Source organism: Oncorhynchus masou, chromosome 1 (assembly GCF_036934945.1).
Source record: "Oncorhynchus masou masou isolate Uvic2021 chromosome 1, UVic_Omas_1.1, whole genome shotgun sequence".
NCBI classification, from domain to species: domain Eukaryota; kingdom Metazoa; phylum Chordata; class Actinopteri; order Salmoniformes; family Salmonidae; genus Oncorhynchus; species Oncorhynchus masou.
This window is the reverse complement of record NC_088212.1, coordinates 73,468,281-73,487,225: the sequence shown is the minus strand read 5'-3', so window position 1 is coordinate 73,487,225 and position 18,945 is coordinate 73,468,281. Positions and strand designations below refer to the sequence as shown.

The 18,945-nt window shown below is 39.7% G+C and overlaps 1 pseudogene; it reads right to left on the bottom strand.

Annotated features, from left to right (window-relative positions):
- Nucleotides 1-15,868: 15,868 nt before the first annotated feature.
- The window catches only part of LOC135550269 (kinesin-like protein KIF18A), a 29,551-nt pseudogene continuing 26,474 nt past the window's right edge, over nt 15,869-18,945 (bottom strand).

The window sequence follows — 18,945 nt, the reverse complement described above, 5'->3', positions numbered from 1 at the left end:
TACATTTGGGCATAGCCTGGTCTCTGAAATCATTACTAAATGTAAAGTGCCCGCCTACATTTTATTTGTCCATCAGCATTTTCCTTCATTGCCTGTAACGACAACTATTATGGGTGGATGGGTCCTAAGAGGATTGCGTATCATTACTCTGTCTCAATCTTTGTTCCATAAATATTGATAATGAGTGCCTCACGTCACGAGTTACTAGTACCTGCACTAAAAATAGCGTACACACTATTGGCGGGATATCTCTAACCCTCAGATCCCAGTCCATCTCTTCAACTTCTCTCCCCATGTCTCTGTTTACAGGATGTTGGGCTCTACAGATGAGCGCATACTGAGCACATGGATTGCACAATTACTAGCATGACAGTGAAACTGTTTCACTCCCTTTTTATTTACTATTAAGAATCCAATATGCAGAAAGACTAAGTATTTTCCTGCCAAAAACGAAGGAGCCGAGAGAAAAGAGAGAATTGTTTTAAATTATGCTTTTGTAACGCAGACACCCCTCTCGTATTTCGACTGCCCTTTAGGAAGAGAACACTAGTAAAACCTATTTATCTTCTCATCACGGTGTGCTGAACTCTTTGTAGTTCTTCTCTGTCATGCTGCACTGCAACATCAGAATCAATATAGGTTTATCAGATTACATGTCCCCTCCCCAGTCTACCTGCTAGTGTCATACCCAAGTCATATTCTGTTGGTCTAACTTGTAACATAAAGTGACTGGCCTTCATGGCCAAAATCCTAAGGTAACCACAATGATATGGGGTAAAATAAAATCTATCTCGATGAGGAACAGGAATGATCAGCATAGTCATTACAGGCTGTCAGTCATTTCCTTCATAACAATGTATGTTTTTACTCTGTTTTAACTCTCTTCCTTGTTGTTGTCAAATCCCACCGGGCACAGACGTCAGTTCAACTAACATTAATTCAATGTGAAATCAACAAAAAATGTCACCATGACGTTGGATTTAGGTAAAAAGTTGGGTGAAAAAAAGTACTTTTTGAAAATCCAATCAGTTTTCAACATTGATTAAAAATCATCACATTTTTGTTGTTGTTGTTGTTGAAATTACGTGTAAAGAATGTTGATTCAACCAGTTTTTGCCCAGTGGGTTGATGTGTGTTTGTTCATGGCTCTGCAAGGGCCTGTTGCATGCTGACAGCTCTGAGCTTGTCATAAATCATACTCTGTCAGGTTTGCCTGAGCTCATCACTAAATAGCAACATTTCAGAACCAACCATGTACATTTCAAAATAAATTAAATATGCATGTTGCTATTACTTTGGGGCTTTTGCAAGTCTGTAGAGCTGCTTGCCCTCTCCCTGAGCTGAGGGTAAGAATGAACACACCCATTTCACTAGGGTAAGAATTGCTCCTCTTAATAAACAACATATACAGTGATGGTATTGCTCAGTCCAAAAGCAGTAGTTAATTGGCCCATGTATGTGTACAAAGAGGTAGGTGTACATTTGAATAAGTACATTTGCATACTGTTCCTTAGCCAGGCCAAAGGCATTGCAGGCTTCCGTGGAGTGCTGACCTGATCGTTTGCATTTATGACTAGCCTGACAACCCACACAGTCCATTACACTAATATAAAAAAATAACTACCTGAAGTGCGATAGATTGACCCTCAATTCTTACAATATATTGATATTAGTCCTGTAGTCAGAGACACTGTCTTCCATACTCATGGAAGTTTCTGCTGGGGGCCAAGTTCAAAGCTAACTACTCCCATTACAAATAAGTGAGAGAGAAATACTGGTCATACCATCTCCTTTTCAGCACCCAACTTTCACACCCCTAAAAGCTATCTGTTACGCCATCTTAAGCCCTCACTCTATTCACTGGAGTAGGACTCATATCTATACTTTTGTCTATGCTATGGGAAAAGCAGTTTAGGGGTCATGATCTGTTGGGCTCTATTTATGATATTGTTCACAGAAGGCAGCTAAGATGGGAGAAAAACATTTATTCAAGAATACAGTCAGAACAAAGCTGTCAGTCAACACAGAAAGTCAACACCCAATTACAGTGTTGGGGCCTTGTGTAAATCTCACACTTCTCTGGCTCCATGCAGATACTTAGCATTTGTATATGATCAACTTATACCTAAGAACATGACTAGACCCATGCAGCTGCTGTGTTTAAATCCATTGGATTTACAAACAAATATTTTTTAACCTGTCAACATGTTTTCTGTGTGAGCAATTTGCTACTGATGTTGAATATAATTGAGGTAGAATATTTGTCTCAAAACTTGAAGTCCTTTTAAATGCAGCAGGTGCAAAGATGAATGTCACTATAGGACAGCTAATGAAGCATCAACACAGGGCTAATGTGTTTGTGATGTGATGCTTCTGTAGCATTACTCAACGATTCCTAACATGTCCCTCACTTCAGCCGACTATCCACCCCCAACAATAAAGTCATACAAAATTCCTCATTACACTTGAGAAACAGACGGTAGGCACAAAGGTTCAAAGTTAAGGTCTTAAAGTGAATAAAGGCTCTCCAGTGAATGGTGAGGAATTGTTAAGGATGATACGAAGGAGTGGGATTTCTCCTGCATTTGTCCACGAGGGATATCACAGCCAAAGTTTCTCTATACATCAAAGGGCCGCGGAAAATAAAAGCACACTTGTCAGGGGCGAACAAACTGCTTCCTTTGTGCATTCTACCAGCCAAATTCAGGGACACAAAGCCTTTGGATGTAATACACTGCAAAGAAGACTTATCATTCAGATGACATGCTTTGCTCTGGCAGTTTGCTGTGTGCTTTTGTCTGCCCTGACCAGGACAGATATATAATATCACTGCATCAGAATCCTTTCAGTCCCTTTTAAAACCTGTTAAAGACTCCAATTACACAACTTTTTTTTTACAACAAAGTAAACTTGATGCAGCCAGATAAGACAGGGACTGTTAACACTTGCACCTCTAAGGCCTGAGGCCTAAAATGAGTGTCAGGTTCTTACTGGTTTTAGCAAAGAGGTACTCTCAGATCTGATCGGATTGGACAAATACACATTGTTGTGGCAGGGAAGCTAAGTCCTCTTTTTTGTTGTCCCATTCTGAAAACCTATGTTCGATGCATGCTTACCCACAGTAAACTGACCTGCAGCGCCACACCAATTTACTAATTCGAGAGGTTTTACAGATCAACTCGCTATTTTATCTATTCCATACACAACATACTTATGATAGGCCGTCATTGTAAATGACTTGCCTAGTTAAATAAAAGTTACATTTAAAAATGTAATTATTCAATTATTTCCAGCATATACTTCTTGGTCGATTTAGTATTACTATGCTGTAGCACACCATAATTAACCGTGATATAACATACAGGTAATTTGACATTATTTACTATTTTAAAGAATGACATACTGTAGAACTGTAACATGTAATATGCTTTGTAGATCATGTGTTTTGCCATGTGGTAATGCCATTGTAGCCACCTCAGTATGAGCTATGTCACCAAAAGTATGACACAAGCTTATGAATGATTTATAAAGCTGTTATGTCATGTTTGTGAAATGACTTATTTATGCAGGCTTTATGATTTGCACTTCTATAAACATGACTGATATGTTTGTTGTGCACTAGAAGATGAGGGGATTTTACTTGGGGGGGCATTTTTGACAATAACCATGGCCCCATGGTCGCTCTTCACAGCAACGCTTTACACCATTCTTCTTTCTCAGGGGCGCCTGGGCTTGGAATGAAAGGATTTTTAATGTGCTTTAAAAAAGTCTTTAAGCAAACGGTATGAGTCATCGTTAAGGTCATTTGCCTATCGCTGTAAATGAGTGTGGGTGTCTCACTAACTTGCAGATATAAGCTGGATATTGTTTTTATTATTTGAGAGCTATATTTGTACAAGCAAGAAGGGAAAATGAAACTTAGAAGAATATTATCACCCCCCTCCTCTTTCTCCAGTAACACCTTGTAAATTAAGTTAAATGTCAACCATTACAAATGTCTGCTTCTCCTGATGAAGACATGAGCTACCCAGATGTCTACGTAACAAAGTAACTCCAACTGACATCTTCTCCCTTCACAATTCTATGTATTCTACAATTCCAAGTACACATTAAAAGCCTTGCCAAAGTAAGGACCAAAAGTAATGTACAACATATTCTTCTCTTGTTGTTCTGTCAAACATAAGGACCTTATCACACCAATAATACTAGTGCAGCCATGATTTAATAAGGCTGCCATGGCAACACAATAGGTAACTCTACCTTCATCATCCAACATCGCCAAGACTTAAAGAGATAGTTCACTCAAATTTGTAATTGAATGAAGTTTTTTCTTACCCTAGAAATTGTCTTTAGGAGTGATGAGACCATAAGTTTCCATAACGAAAGTCCAAGATGGCTAACATTAGCTTCATTACTAAAATCGTACAAATAGGCTACCTCAATCCAACTTCTATAATGACAAATTATCACTCCTTAGATTTGTGTCTCTACTAACGGGAATGTTAGGAACATTTGCTTTTTTCTATGTGTGAGGGGTCTCAATAAACAGGGAAGTATTAAAGGAAGTATAATACTACGGGCATAATTGGAATATAGAAGAACATGCTGTGTATATCATTGAATGTTCTCGGATCAGCTTTCTCTACTCCAATCATGACCTTCACACAAAGAGTTAATACACAGTGTTGGCACTGCGCCATGTCTTTGAGAGAAACCTTTGGCCTGTGCTGGCCAACATCAAGGTTAACCTGTTTTGATAGACTATGTTCATGCACAACAGCAGTTCATCTTTCCAAATGTGCATGCTTTACGAATAAATGTTGATTAAATATAAATACATATTGCCCTGTTACAATACAATTGACTTATATCAGCCTATTTGGTTCCTTTTGGATATCTAGGTTCTTGGTAACACTTCACATTAAGTTACACTTATTCTTGTGTAGTAAAGCAGTAATTAATAGCAACAACATTGTATTACCACGTTGTTGCATGTTCATTTAGTAAATGCTGTGCAATTGGATAGAGAAGGTCAGGTGTTTTTGTTTTTACACTATTTGAATAAGGAAAGGTTGTTGAAGGTTGGGGTTGAGAAACCGGGCTCTGAACAGTAACCAGTTCGTAATCTCTGCGTCAAACACCCCTTGAGGTAGAAACCATACAATATACTGTGTTTGTGGCACATCTACCGTCGTTACAGCTTCAGATTCTGTTTTCCTTTCACCAGGTGAATTAGTTTATTTTCCAATAAAATGGCCGAATATAGACATCAGCTACATAGCCTTCAATCTATTTTGTCTAGCATGTCTTCTTGAAGATCCATTATTTAAAACCTAATCACTTATCAATCTGAAAATCATACTCAGAAGGCACGATTCAGATGGAGAACAAAACAGTGGCAAAGCTGGGGTAAAGCTGTAGCGCTGAAATGCAAGGCTACCTGCACAATACAATACATTCCCCCGAGGGTGAGTCATAACAAGCTCTATACATTTTGGGTGTGTTTTGGCTGAATTCCTGAGTAGAGGTAGCAGGGCTGAGCACACTGCTGAGCCATCACAGCTATATAGTGATTTTCGGTCACTTTATTTCATAACAGCAGACATTACCTGGTAAAGAGATTATTTGTAACCCCCCTACCACCTATGCACACTCCACTATCGCCATCACACAGTGCTCGACAGTACGTTGATGAAGGAATTCCATTATTCAATCGCTGTTTATTAAAGTGAGGTAACATACCAATTCTCAAAAGTGTATGCTCTCATTATGACCAAACACTGGCTTGGTTAAACAGACACACAAAAACAAGTGTCCCTTTAGTGGTTTTACACATCATCATGATGATGTAGCAGCAACTTGCTTTTTGAACAGTTCTATATCTTGAAAACTTGATTGCTGTGACATGCAACACATTTTGGGAATCTATCAACAGTGGACTAATGTTTTTTTTTGAGTGGATTATTCCTTTAACCTACAGTCCAGGACCAGGATATATGGGCAAAACATTGAATATATGCATTAGGAATATCATTCTTATAATCATTCTAACAAACCAACCAATCAGTCAATATATTCTATTTGAATGCTGGTGTAGTCAATCTCCTAGCTAGACACCCTGCTAAAATCTCTCTGCAAATTAACCACCAATATATCAAGGCAGATTCATGGTACCTGATGATACCAAATAGGAGTTTCAAATCAAAATCAAAATTAAATTAATTCAAACTAATGAAATTAATCCATTCTCATGAAATCATGCACCACAATATACATATATAGAGTAGAAATTGACAACAACTATCAAGCTAATGTACAACTGTCAATACATTTGTGGAATATCGTATATGACCTATCAGAACAAAAATGTTACTGATAGCTACAGGAAACTGCCAAAATAATGGAAACACTTCACTTGAGTAAATGAGGGATAGTATATTGAAAGCAGGTGCTTGAACCTGGCCAAGGCTTTCGACTCGGTCAATCACCGCATTCTTATTGGTAAACTCAACAGCCTTGGTTTCTCAAATGACTGCCTCGCCTGGTTTACCAACTACTTCTCAGACAGAGGTCAGTGTGTCAAATCAGAGGGCCTGTTGTCCAGGCCTCTGGCAGTCTCTATGGGGGTGCCACAGGGTTCAATTCTCGGGCTGACTCTTTTCTCTGTATACATCAATGATGTCGCTCTTGCTGCTGGTGATTCTCTGATCCACCTCTACGCAGACGACACCATTTTGTATACTTCTGGCCCTTCTTTGGACACTGTGTTAACTAACCTCCAGACGAGCTTCAATGCCATACAATACTCCTTCCGTGGCCTCCAGCTGCTCTTAAATGTAAGTAAAACTAAAAGCACGCTCTTCAACCGATTGCGGACCGCACCTGCCTAGCATCACTACTCTGGACGGTTCTGATTTAGAATATGTGGAAAACTACAAATACCTAGGTGTCGGGTTAGACTGTAAACTCTCCTTCCAGACTCACATTAAGCATCTCCAATCCAAAATTAAATCTAGAATCGGCCTCCTATTTCACAACAAAGCATCCTTCACTCATGATGCCAAACATACCCTTGTTAAACTGACTATCCTACCGATCCTTGACTTTGGCGATGTCATTTACAAAATAGCCTCCAACACTCTACTCAGCAAATTGGATGCAGTCTATCACAGTGCCATCTGTTTTGTCACCAAAGCCCCATATACTACCCACCACTGCGACCTGTATGATCTCGCTGGTCCTCGCTTCATATTCGTTGCCAAACCCACTGGCTCCAGGTCATCTATTAGTCTTTGCTTGGTAAAGCCCCGCTGTACCTCAGCTCACTGGTCACCATAGCAGCACCCAACTGTAGCACACACACCAGTAGGCATATTTCACTGGTCACCCCCAAAGCCAATTCCTCCTTTGGCCGCCTTTCCTTACAGTTCTCTGCTGCCAATGACTGGAACAAACTGCAAAAATCACTGAAGCTGGAGACTCATATCTCCCTCACTAACTTTAAGCATCAGCTGTCAGAGCAGCTTACAGATCATTGCACCTGTACACATCCCATCTGTAAATAGCCCACCCAACTAATTCATCCCCATATTGTTATTTATTTATTTTTGCTCCTTTGCACCTCAGTATCTCTACTTGCACATTCATCTTCTGCACATCTATCACACCAGTGTTTAATTGCTAAATTGTAATTATTTCGCCACTATGGCCTATTTATTGCCTCCCTAATCTTACTTCATTTGCACACACTGTATATAGACTATTATATTGTGTTATTAACTGTACATTTGTTTATTCCATGTGTAACTCTGTGTTGTTGGTGTCGCACTGCTTTGCTTTATCTTGGCCAGGTCGCAGTGGTAAATGATAACTTGTTCTCAACTGGCCTACCTGGTTAAATAAAGGTGAAATATATATATTTTTTAAAACACAGGTGTGGTTCCTGAGTTAATTAAGCAATTAACATTAAGCAATGCTTAGGGTCATGTATAAAAATGCTGGGCAGGCCATTATTTTAGCTACCATGACTATGCCCCAATAGGATGGCAATCCCTCCATCCACAGGGCACGAGTGGTCACTGAATGGTTTGATGAGCATGAAAATGATGTAAACCATATGCCATGTCCATCCCAGTCACCAGATCTATACCCAATTGAACAGTTATGGGAGATTCTGGAGCGATGCCTGAGACAGTGTTTTCCAACACCATCAATGAAACAAAACATTATGGAATTTCTTGTCAAAGAATGGTATCGCATCCCTCCAATAGAGTTTTGGACACTTGTATAATCCATGCCAAGGTGCAATGAAGCTGTTCTGTCGCATGGTTGCCCAACGCCCTATAGTACACTTTATGTTGGTATTTACTTTATCTTGGCAGTTACCTGTATAGCTTAATTTAGATCACTCACCTTGTTTGATAAAGCAGATCTAAGTGCATCCACATGTACTGTACTTATGAGGCCAGTTGAAAATGAGACACTAACATCTCCATTGAGGTTATCAAGTTTGACAGGAAACCACGGAAAGATTTGATTCATACAATTTGGTGAAACAAGATCCTGTGGTGCTATTCTACTTATGCAATCCAAGCATAAAGGAATCTGTGCAGCAAAGCTTACCTTATTCTGTAGCTAAAATAGGTGTCACTTGTCAGGCAACAGCCTATGGACTGCAGTATCTCCTAGTGCAGGCCCAGATCCAGAAAATAATATATCAGAACCCCAAATCAATGTAATGCCAGGGTTCTGTCCTGTTCTGTTGGTAGGGAGTGTGTCCCAGCAACCATCTTCTACTGCTCTGCTTTACATTTCAAATCCAGGTTGCATGACAGAAATTTCCATAAACCCTTTTTAAATATTTAAATTAAGCAACATGGGACAGAGACCAAAGCTACCCTTTACAACAAAGCCAGTTTCACTGGATTGATAATGATAATTAAAACATGGTAATAAAACATAATCATACTGTATTACTCTTCTCCAACTTACTCCAACTTTTGACTTTGGTTTACACCTGCAGCTTCCTCATCATCCTTTCAAATGCATTTCTTTATGTCATACAGTTTCCAATGTTGTTCTGCCCCTGAACAAGGCAGTTAACCCACTGTTCGCCAGTAGGCTGTCAAAGTAAATAAGAATTTGTTCTTAACCGACTTGCCTAGTTAAATGAAGATTCATTTTAAAAAAGTGTCTCAAATAGCTAAATTGATCAACTTGAACAATCCAAATGTTTATATTTTTGAAGGTACAAACTATTTTGTGAGTTTTCTGTGTATGGAGAAGTAATATCTGATTGTCCTTTCTATCTTAAATTGTATATACAGTTTTGTTATTTTGAGGTGTAGAGACGGCATCAAAGTTACTCTTGAAGTATTTGGTTGTCCATATTTGCAGAATTTGGTAAGGAAACTTGTCTATCAAAATATTATTGTGGCCCTCCAACAGGGGTCTTCAGCTGTACCCATAGGAGAACTTATTTTGGTTCCATGTAGAACCCTTTTTAATTCCAGGTAGAGCTCTTTTGGGTTCCATGTAGAACCCTCTGTGGAAAGGGTTCTACAAGGAACCCAAAAGGGTTCTACCTGAAACCAAAAAGGGTTCTTCAAAGGCTTCTCTTATGGATCAGCTGAAGAATCCCTTTAAGCTCTAGATAACACCTTTTTTTCTAAGAGTGTATCTATCAGTGTGTCAAGACTTTAAACCCAATTTTGCCTTTTTGCAATACTTACTAAACTACCTCTAGCTCTGACTCAGAATGTTTGTTTCTAGATTTTCATTTTTTGTACATAATCACTACATCTTAGAAAAGACAGGAAAACATATTTCATGTCATGTACTTACATGGATGGCCTACAACATATGTCTGTGTAGGGGCCAGTGTGGTGTTAGATGAGTGGACAGTTTTCACATTTTCCAGAGGCTACTGATGCTACAGTAATCATACTGATACTGAACAAATATTATTAAAAGATACATCTGGGCCTAAGGAGATGCACTATACAGAGTTTGACATGATTGCCGGATGCAATTTAGAAAACATTGTATGCTGCTACCAGCTCTCACGTCAGAATTAGATGTTCATCCATGTTTCTTAAACTTTAAATTTCAAAGTTGTTCCAAACGACAAGTTTGTTTAAGGATTAACTCCACATTTTTAAGGTTAGGGTTGAGTTCAGGCATTAACTCAAAATTTGTAAGGTTAGGCATTCATTCCAAATGGTTACGGTAACCTTTATTTAACTAGGCAAGTAAGTTATGAACAAATTCTTATTTACAATGACGGCCTACCCCGGCCAAACCCAGAAGACACTGGGCCAATTCTGCACCGCCCTATGGGACTCCCAATCACAGCTAGATGTGATGCAGCCTGGATTCAAACTAGGGACTGCGGTGACACCTCTTGCACTGAGATGCAGTGCCTTAAACTACTGCGCCACTCGGGAGGGTTAAGGTAAGGGTTAAGGTTTGGGATAGGCTTAAAACAAAAACATAAAGAACTACTTTATATTTCTGGATTCAAACATGCAACCTTTTGAATCAGAGGCAGTTGCTTACATCCATCCACCATCCCAGTCCCCAATGCCCTAGCAAAATCAAAACCTTCTTGAAGGTAACAGCGCTCACTGATGCCCCTAGTGGCCGGTTTCCACGTCATCTCCCGACAACCTCAGACATGGATGGACGTCGAATACTGACTTGTATCACGGGTGACCTGGCTGGTATTTTTACACTGTTAGGTCTCACAGGGTTAATGAGCAACAGAGACCAAATGCCAACTCAGTAGGCTATAGAGAAGCCAGAGTTAAGTGCAGGCAATTGCATTTCAAATGTGAACAGTTCCAATCTCTCTACAGTTGAAGAGATTTACAAAAACCTTGCATCACAGTTGTGTGGTGTTGTTGAGACCGTAAGGGAGGATGGTAGGCCCGCTACTTGGCAGGGATGGCTCAAAGCTGTATGCTTGGTACTGATGCTGGGATAGAGCTAATGCCAGCAGAGAGGATCCAGTGTAAAACGTTTATTTAGGCTCAGGAGAAAATAAGTTCACTGATAAAAAACACTGGATCAAAATAGATTTTAAGCTTGCAAGATAAAAGCTTGATACTAATTTTGCCTGTTTTCCCTACCTGATTATCAAGGACTGAATTAATTCCTACCTTCACAATCAAATAGCATTGTTCATTTCTTTACTGCCAATAGAATGCTATTCTGCAGAGTGGTTTAAAGTACCTTGAATGGTAACCAGAGTCTTAATGTATTTAAGTGTATGCAAGCAAAGAGTAATTTAGTATTATATAGTAACATTTAGACTAGATGATGTTTCCAAAAGGTGCATTGAAGAACTTGACTTCTATTTGTCTGTAGGTGAGTTTGTGTTCTGTTGACATGCTCTTGTTTTGTGGTTTATAATGATTGTCATTACTGTGATATTATTTGCGTAAGAAGATTTTTTAACACTTGTACTGGACACTCCTGAGGGTGAAGTGGTGAATCACAAATGGTTTTCTCCACCCTTCTTTTTTGGTAATATTTTTGGGTGATAATGTCTCTCATACACATAGAATTATGTCACCCTGTCTGATCTCTACATTTAATATATCCTTTTTGGATTTGGGTTGAGAAACAGACTTACAGAAACACAGCCACCTACAAAGATAAACCGAACCAAGACACGCCACAGAGAAAAGTGTAGTTAAGTAAAAGTAAAAGCTGAAAAACTACTGGAAGAAAGAGGGGGATGACTGAAACAATAAAAAGCAACTCTTCACTCAAGAAGAAGTCTTAAGTCTTCAGTTTCTCTAATTAGTCAGGAGACTAAAGGATCACAGCTGTGACGCACTGCCTTGTGGGAGACGGCAGCATTGTAGGAGGGGAGTGCGTATGTTTGTGTGGGAGTCTGTGCTTATTTTCCTACTTACCAGTCATGGAAATAGCAAGCTGCAATCTGTCTTAAACTTCAACATCTACCGCCCAAACCATGTTCTCTCTCGCGCTCAGCTATATCAGTATTAGCCTCCCTTAAAAGCCCAGCCAAACTCCCCTCAGCTGGAAAATCATACAAATATACAAGATGCAACCTGACAATAAAGAACATAGGATCTAGGAAAGTATGGGAATAAATGTTTCATTTTGTAATATTGATGTTTTTTAATAGCACAACTATAACTATAGCAGTTAGCAGTATTCATCTGATAATAGTAGGCCTGCCCCAATATTCTGCAGTAGAAATATCTGGCCGTTGATGAAGTACTATAACACATTTACCTCTCAATTAAGGAAGGCATTTTCCAATGGGTTGGCAGTATACACTCAGTATACCAAACATTAGGAACACCTTCTGCTCTCAGAACAGCCTCAATTTGTTGGGGCATGGACTCTACAAGGTTCCACAGGGATGCCGGCCCATGTTGACTCCAAAGCTTTCCACAGTTATGTCAAGTTGGCTAGATGTCCTTTGGGTGGTGGACCATTCTTGATACACATGGGAAACTGTTGATCTTAAAAAACACAGCAGCAACGCAGTTCTTGACACAAACCGGTGCGCCTGGCACCTACTACCATGCCACAGGAGGTTGGTATCACCTTAATTGGGGAGAACAGGCTCGTGGTAATGACTGGAGCGGAATCAGTGGAATGTAATCAAATACATCAAACACATGGTTTCTAGGTGTTGGGTGCCATTCCATTTGCTCCGTTCCAGCCATTATTATGAGCCGTTCTCCCCTCAGCAGCCTCCACTGTACCATACCCTGTTCAAAGGCACTTAAATCTTTTGTCTTGCCCATTCACCCTTTGAATGGCACACATACACAACTAATGTCTCAATTGTCTCAAGGCTTAAAAATCCTTCTTTAATCTGACTCCTCCCCTTCATCTACAGTGATTGAAGTGGATTTAACAGGTGACATCAATAAGGGATCATAGCTTGCACCTGGATTCACCTGGCCCGTTTATTTAATGAAAAGAGCAGGTGTTCATAATGTTTCGTAAACTCATTATAGGCTTTGGGTATTTATCTTATTCAATTTAAAGTGGTCTGACTTATTGGGACATTGCGCAGTGGCATTATGAAAGGAAAACATGTTTAAATTTAACAATGAGAAAACAGACTTAACAACTTCAAATACTTTGATGCATTTAAACAGATGTCATATTCAAAAGTCACAACACATAACATGTATTGTCTCTCTGGGAGGTAAGATAAGACAATGATACCAACATGATCCTAGATTCTACCTGCAGTTGCTAAGCAACATCCACCTACAATCTCTCAATCTGTCCCATTGGTCAGTCGGTAAAACGCAGAAGTCACCTCATTGGCTCAGAGGAAGTTAATAAACTTTAGTCAAGACCTGCCTCTCTTGGAGAAAAAAACACAATGAAGAGTTTCTTGTGAATGAGAGGTGTCAGTACTTGCGCAGTAGAGTCCTATATTTGCATTGAGCAGCACGGTGCACAGACCTTTCAGGGGTGCTCAAAATTAAACGTTTTAAAATAACTTTATAATATAATATTCATAATCTTCCAATTTATGATATATGGCTGGCTGGCTAGTGGTTTGTGTTGATATTTGAGCGGTGGTTAGCTAGAGTCTAGAATACCTGTGTTGCTGCTGCCCTGACACACATGTGCAACTTCCGACGGAAGAAGGGATGGAGTTGAGTCGGAGGGTCCTTGATTCAGGCTCTCTTCTTTGTCTTTCTGCCTCCGTGCTGCGCGTATCAGCCAACCAGACCGAAATTGATGACGTAAATCCAGTGTTATCGTGTGTTAATTAAATATTATGCTGCTGTGGTAGCTTGCTCCACACACTTGACCGGTGACCGCATCTCAAGCAATGCACGTTTGGATATCTCCATACAAGGCAGACTGGAAAACAGGCGCAACCCGGGCACGCCGAACCCTGTACAGGGCAAAACAACAGGCTAACTTGACATAATGACTTGCGAGCAGTGGGTTCAGAACAGCTATACAAAAAATATGTATACAGTGCCTTCAGAAAGGACTCACATCCCTTGACTTTTTCCAAAACACATGTTATAATCACAGCTGCTTTGTACAATATTTGCCCATTGTTCTTTAAAAATTTATTCAAGCTGTCAAGTTGGTTGTTAACAATTGCTAGACAGACATTTTCAAGCCTTGCCATACATTTTCAAGCTAATTTAAGTCAAAACTAACTAGGCCACTCAGGCATATTCAATGTTGTCTTGGTAAGCAACTCCTGTATATTTGGCCTTCTGTTTAGGGTAATTGTCCTACTGAAAGCTTAATTTGTCTCCCAGTGTGTTGGAAAGCAAACTGAACCACGTTTTACTCAAGGATGTTGCCTGTGCTTAGCTCTATTATATTTCTTATATTTGAAAAAACTCCCATCCTTGCCGAAGACAAGCATACCCATAACATGATGCAGCCACCATCATGACTGAACATATGAAGTGGTACTCAGTGAGGTGTTAGATTTGCCCCAAACATAACACTTTGTATTCAGGACAAGATAATTACTTTGCAGTATTGTTTTTTTTGGGCTTATTGCAAACAGGCTGCATGTTTTGGAATATTTGTATTCTGTTCATTCTAATTTGTTAGTATTGTGGGGTAACCTCAATGTTGTTGATCCATCCTCAGTCATCTCCGATCACATCCATTGAACTCTTTACTGTTTTAAAATCACCATTGGCCTCATGGTGAAATCCCTCAGCTGTTTCCTTCCATTCCGGCATCTTGAGTTAGGAAGGGTACCTGTATCTTCGTAGTGACTGGGTGCATTGATACACCATCCAAAGTGTAATTAATAACTGCACTATGCTCAAATGGATATTCATGTCAGTTTTTTTTTTACCCATCTACCAATAGATGCCCTTCTTTGCAAACCATTGTTTTTTGTGGTTGAATCTGTGCTTGAAATTCACTGCTCAACTGAGGGATCGTACAGCTAATTGTATGTGTGGGGTACAGAGATGGGGTAGTCGTTTAAAAATTCTAAAAACAATTATTGCAGAGTGAGTCCATGCAACTATTAAGCACATTTTTACTTGTGAACTTATTTAGGTTTGCCATAACAAGACATGAGCTTTTCATTAATTCAATTTGTAAACATTTCTAAAAACATAATTCCTTTTTGACATTAGGGGATATTGTGTGTAGACCAGTGACAGAAAATCTAAATTTATGTATAAAATTCAGGTGTGTGAATACTTCCTGAAGACACTGTATACCACCACCCAACAGGGCACTCAGCGTTTGGGAGGGCACGTGCTCAGCACAGGTAGACTCCCCATCTGTGCACCTGGTATTAACTTCCTGGCTAAAAATAAAGATCACATTGGATGCTGTGCAACTGAAAGACTGAATTTAAAGTGATGAGTTGGCTTCTTTCCAGACATAATGTAGGTCAGATTTTTTCATTGAAGCTGGTATCAAAGTGCATGTACAACACCTATCCAACTCACTGAGAGCTGGTCGAAAACAAATGTATTTACTTAAGAGCGGCAACTAGATGGGGCTCAATACAGCTCTCAGTGAGTTGTTCAACATTCTGACCTAATATTTAATGAGCCCTACATTTATGTTTATGATGTGTAGCCTGATATTGAACAGTGAAAAAAGTTCCACAGGTGAATGAGTTTCCCTATACAGATGGGTTACAAGCAGAATGAACAAACATCACAAGTCTCCATTTCAACAGCATTCACATGACTCGACAGTAAAACTGCATGTCTGATAACTCAATCTACCCCTTCTGTTCAATTTTACATTGAAAGGAAATATATGTATACTAAACAGGGAAAAGCCCAGAAAATAACCATTTGAGAAAAAATTATTGGACAGGTTGAATTATTCATGTCAAAAACCAACCACATACTTTACTAGTTAACTAAACATTTTATTACTAAATAACAATAGCAAATTATCTGTACAACAAAATGTTAATGTAGGAAATAAAAATGTAAAAACATAAAATAAAACTAAGAACAAGTACAGAATCATACACAATTCAAGCAAAACCTATCCAAAAAATCCATAGGATTTCATTTCTCTCTCCACATCTAAAGACGATTCCCTAATTTCTACATGACGTCAGCAACATCTGGTCAAAAGCAGGCCTCACATCCTCTTTGTCACACTCTTGAATTTCTGGGAGGTTTTATAGAATATGGACTTTTTCCTCTGAACATCCATGAGGTGAAGATTCCCCTCAGAAACACTCCTCATAACTCTTCTGGGCTTGTTCTCCTCTGACCCTAAGGAGAAACACAATGCTTAGATAGAACCCCCGTCTGTATGGAGAGCTTCAAATGGAATTTTTCCTTTGCAGTGTGAAAAATCCCATTATTAAAAAATAAGTTATTTATTAGATTACTGAACATACATATATCGAACAATAAAACAAATTGCTGTCTAATACACATCACACTAAAAGTATGCAATCGGATGAGAAACCAAATTCTGCAGTTTTGTCCAAAAGCCAAACAAAATCCTTAAAATAAAAATAATAAGTGCCATAATTAACAGGCAGACAAGCTCCATTGTAGATTAAAAACAGCTTGGTTTTCTAAAAGCAAGTGTCCTTCATAACAGGCATATAAAAAAAGCATTTTCTGGCCTGGCCCTGCTCTGAACTTTGTGTTGCAGCTGAGAGATGTAGGCATGAGCTCTGAGTGTAAGCACCACTAACTGGAATGAACATGGGGATTTTAGAGGGGGAAATAGCCACACATTTCATGTATTTTTATAAATAGCGAATGAAAGCAAGCTACACTCTTTCCCTGGGTCACTTCAGGGGAGAAATACTGGTATTGTTGTACTCACCAACAAAAAGACGCACTCTTAGTGGTCTTGCTACTACTGTGGGGTCCTGCTTTATGTGCTTGGGTGCTGAAAGGATTTCCTGCTCTCTGCTGCTGCTACAGAGGGAGATGGAAACACAAGAGATGAAATGTGTTAATATCTGAGCAGCACAACACTTCCTTCCCTGATCCTTCACTAAGAAACATGTATTTTGAGTATGTCACAACCACACTTACCAATTCATTTTGCGTTTGCCCTGCACAGCCGAAGTCATGGCCATGTAGGTCTTGCCATGTCGGATGTCCAACAGAGACGGTATCTCCAGTCTGCGGGAAACAACAAGTCAGGCAATTTCCTTCTCAATATTTGAACAGTCTCTTACATGTGACCAAATCAAATAAACAGACTGGAATGAGTACCGCACTCTGATACGTTAGACAATTCTGAGCTCTCTCACTGCCACTTGCTCGTACCTAAAACTTAAGAGACAAGGCAGCTCAACGTTTAGAAGTAAGTACTTGGAGGGGCTCAAACCATAATACAATTTCTGTCACCTGGGACAAAATGTGTAAAATAAAAATGAGAATTGTTGTAATAGTAATAGAGGCAAAAAAAAAAAATATATATACACTGAGAATGTCTTAATCTATGAATGTACGCACTGTTTTACATTGTTCAGCAGCTAATATTAAACTGGACTGTTGAAATGACGGAGTATGATGACCATCTTCGACAATACCACACCCACCTTTTGGGGGGTTTGCTCATGTCATTGGCTCAGGGAGCCTGCTGTTGGCTTGGACTCAAGGGGCACGAAGACACCGCTTGATGATTGGGGCTACATTGGTAAAGGACGACGGTAGCGTTGGCAAGAGCTAATTCATTGTCTTCATCTTCAATGTCAAATGTCATGTTGGGGTCATTGACTGCATAGTGCTGGAGAGGCAGAAGTGAAGGCCTGTTGAGTGTACCACTGGCATCTGGAGTGTAGAGCAGTGGAAACATCTCCTCCTGTCTTAAAACCTCCTGGAGGACCATGGGAACCTGCGCTGAGGCGGAGACAACACTCCCAGGGTTTGGTGGAGACACTGCCAGCTTCCTCCTGGTATGTTTCTTGGGAATGGGTTCCATCACTGTCACCTGGGCTGCTGGGCCTAGAAAACAACATCAATATGATTTATTTTTTATGAAGAAGCCACAAAGAACCTAACAAATTTTGGCCTATGCATGATAAAAATAAATTGCTATCAAGTTACACAACACACTTCATCAAGGTAAATTCCATTTCAATACAGTCCAATCCATGCACTGCGAATTGACAATTAGATAATTTTTCAATTTAGGCATAGCTCTACATATCACTTATTGAATTGAGAGAGGTCAAATGGAATTGACCTCAACCCACAATGAAATAGGGTGCAGGCCAGGCAGCAGGCTGTTAGCCAGCCTGCCAGCATAGTGGAGTCTGCCACTAGCACAGTCAGTGTAGTCAGCTCAGCTATCACCATTGAGACCGTGTCTGTGCCTCGACCTAGGTTGGGAAAAACTAAACATGGCGGTGTTCGCCTTAGCAATCTCACTAGGATAAAGACCTCCTCCATTCCTGTCATTATTGAAAGAGATCATGATACCTCACATCTCAAAATAGGGCTACTTAATGTTAGATCCCTTACTTCAAAGGCAATTATAGTCAATGAACTAATCACTGATCATAATCTTGATGTGATTGGCCTGACTGAAACATGGCTTAAGCCTGATGAATTTACTGTGTTAAATGAGGCCTCACCTCCTGGCTACACTAGTGACCGTATCCCCCGTGCATCCCGCAAAAGGCGGAGGTGTTGCTAACATTTACGATAGCAAATGTCAATTTACAAAAAAAAAAGACAAAAAGAAAAGTTTTCGTCTTTTGAGCTTCTAGTCATGAAATCTATGCAGCCTACTCAATCACTTTTTATAGCTACTGTTTACAGGCCTCCTGGGCCATATACAGCGTTCCTCATTGAGGTCCCTGAATTCCTATCGGATCTTGTAGTCATAGCAGATAATATTCTAATCTTTGGTGACTTTAATATTCACATGGAAAAGTCCACAGACCCACTCCAAAAGGCTTTCGGAGCCATCATCGACTCAGTGGGTTTTGTCCAACAT